This window comes from Octopus bimaculoides, chromosome 9 (genome assembly GCF_001194135.2).
Source record: "Octopus bimaculoides isolate UCB-OBI-ISO-001 chromosome 9, ASM119413v2, whole genome shotgun sequence".
NCBI lineage: Eukaryota > Metazoa > Mollusca > Cephalopoda > Octopoda > Octopodidae > Octopus > Octopus bimaculoides.
Window position 1 is genome coordinate 48,238,437 of NC_068989.1, and position 3,184 is coordinate 48,241,620.

Below are 3,184 nucleotides of genomic sequence, written 5' to 3' on the forward strand. Positions count from 1 at the left end.
TATATTGAAGTTAGCATTAGTTTATCTCACTCATTCTCGCGGAATCTCTAGGAACCTTTTGCGGAACCTCGGTTGAAAAAGAAATAAATGAAAGTTTAAAATAGATGGTAGAAGGGTCGTTAGCCAAGCCATCGATCGCGGCAAGAAAATTATCACTAGTAGTATTCACACATACAAGCGCGCACATCTGTACACTGCTTGATAAATGGTCTTGTGTTGTTTACGCCCCCGATCTCGTGCTTTAGCAAAAGTGGACGAAAGAATAAGTACCGCGTTTAAAATAAGTACTGGGTGTATTTTTAGGCTAAACACTTCAAAATAGTACTGCAGCAAGGCGGCAATCCAGTGTCTGAAGCCGTTATGAGAATAAAAAATAAGAATAAAATAAATGTGAGTTTATGAATGTGTATGTGTGCATGCATGTTTGCACGAACGTGTGTGCATTTCAGTTAATTTATGTGGACTAAACTTAGATCATATCTGGACAATAGCCTTATCCCTTCAGCCGACTGCACACGTCAGTAGATCTATAAATATTATTTGAGGCAGTTTAAGTAGTACATATTGTCATGTAGTACCTGTAATATATTTGGATGAATTTGTTTGAAAGGAAGAATTTGGTCAAGTACTGCAAGTCAAACTTATTCCTTGTATTTAAGACTGAAGTAAGGTGTTCGGTGAAATGGACATTTTCTGACATAGAAGTCACATGACTTTGATCTATTCATAAATACTTGTGTCTTCCCGAATGCTATCTATGAGTTGCTCACACTTCCTCTTTGAGTATTTAGATATACTTTGCAAGTGGTGAGGCTGTTCCGGGTGGTAACGAGAGTCGGGCTATTGCACTGCTCTAGGAGAGTCCTTAAAGTTTTTTGTAGGCTCCATGTAGCTTATTGATGTATTCCTGGTGGAGACATCAGCGTTGTTTACGGTGCTTTTCTCAAAACATTTTCCTTTTAGAATCAAAGTTCTGTGTTTCGACAAACGCTTGTCAACTCTATGTTCGAAAGTTTTGTTGCTGTATAATCGATGCTGTATAATGTGGTTGGAAAAGTACTTGCCTGCATTCTGTTAGAACGTTTTTAAATACCTTCATAGTTCCAAATATGGTGTCTGAGTCTCAATATGGTTTTCACTCCTCCAACGACATAGTTGATTGTATCTTTACTATCAGACGATTTCCAGAAAAGTGCACTGAACAGAATCTTGCCTTATAGCAAAGCATTCGATATTGTTAATCGAAATGCTTTGTTTCAAATTCTAAGGAAGATAGATTGTCCAGAAAAATTTGCAAATATGATCAGGGTTTTGCATCAAGATATGAAAGCTAGAGTTAACTTTGGCGGTAGGCTCTCTGAATCTTTTGCCGGGGAAAATGGGGTAAAGCAGGGAGACCTTACTGCACCCACCCTCTTTGCGATATACTTTGCTGTTGTGCTATCACACGCTTTTCAAAACTCCGAGGAGAGTATTTACATAAAATATCGAACAAAGGAGAATGTTTTTAATTTGACCAGACTGAAATTCAAAGCGAAGGTTTTTACTTCATTCATTAGGGAACTCTTATACGCTAACGATTGCGATCTAGTTAGTCATTTTGAAACAGGTCTATAGTCTCTTGTATCTGCATTTGACTCAGCTTGTGATGATCTTGGCTTGACCATCAACTTAAAAATAACAGTTGTAATGTATCAACCTGCAAGACATGCTGTTTACAACCCCACTAAAATTTTTGTTAAGGGTAAATTACTTGAGGTTGTTGATTCTTTCATCTACCTTGGAAGCTCGGTACAAAATAATGGAATCTGGACACAGAAATACATCTGAGAATTCAAAGAGCAGCACAAGCGTTTGGTGGTTTAGAGTCACGCGTTTGGCACCAACGACATATAAATAACAACACAAATTGGCTCTTTACGAATCGTTTGTTTTACCATCCCTGTTGTATTCTTCTGAAACATGGACATGTTATGAAAAGCATTTCAAATTGTTAGAACAATTCCACTAAAAATGCCTTCATCGCATTTTAAACATTAAATGGATTTCTTTTACTCCAAACAAAGATGTCCTTGCGTCTGCAGGTATCACTTCAATTAAAGCAATGATTCAGAAAAACCAAATGAGATGGTCTGCCCATATTTTTTGAATGGCGGATAAACGCACACCCAAATAGCAGTTTTATGGTGAACTTGTAGAGAGGAATCCCTATCAGTATAAACCTAAAAAGATGTTTAACGACGGCATAAAGGACTACCATGAAGTCACTTGGAATGGATCCAAAAGACATAGAAACCCTTGCTTCGAAACGAGCTGGATGGCGAACTAAAGTGTGGAGAGGAGTGAAAACGTTTGAAGAGGCCAGGATAACGCATGCAATACTCAAGAGAGATTTATAGAAGAATGTTACGATCGAGAAGGTGAATCACAATGACCTTTTTGTGAGCACAATTTGTGACAGACCATGCCTTTCTTTTGCTGGGCTCAAATCTCATTTGCGGACCGATGAAAAACGAACCTCCACCAACTATTCTGCCTATATGTCTGTGCACACCTTTCAATGCCATATATGCCATAAGGTCTGCAAATCTAACGGTGGCCTCAAAAGACATTTTAAAATCCACAAAGATCAGAACTTAACTGTAGCACTTGGTGGTCCAAATCAGATATGCAATCTATGTGGGTGTCTTTTCAATACATTAATTAGTCTAAAAAACCACATCAGACGCCATGATGGATCTAAGGTGTAGGTACAGAAGGTGATCGGACTCTGCATAAGGAGTAGACAACTACTATGTATGTAATTTAATCTGGAAAAAGACAGAATTTTAAGTCGCATGGTGCCGAATCAAAATAATGATACATGTCACTCCTACTAATGTGTTGAGTGCCTTTTACTTTTGTTTGTCCACTCACTCGTGTGCATGTATATATATTCTTTCTTTTATTTTTTACTTGCTTCAGTCATGACTACGGCCCTGCTTGCTGGAGCATCGCCGTTAAGTGATTTAGTCGAACAAATCGACGCCAGGATTTATGCTATATAAGACTAGTAATTATTCTATTGCTCTCTTTTTAGCCGAACAGCTAAGTTGCAGAGACGTAAACACACCAACACCGGTTGTCAAGCGGTGATGGGTGGACAAACACAGGCACGAAGACACATACACAAATATATATATAT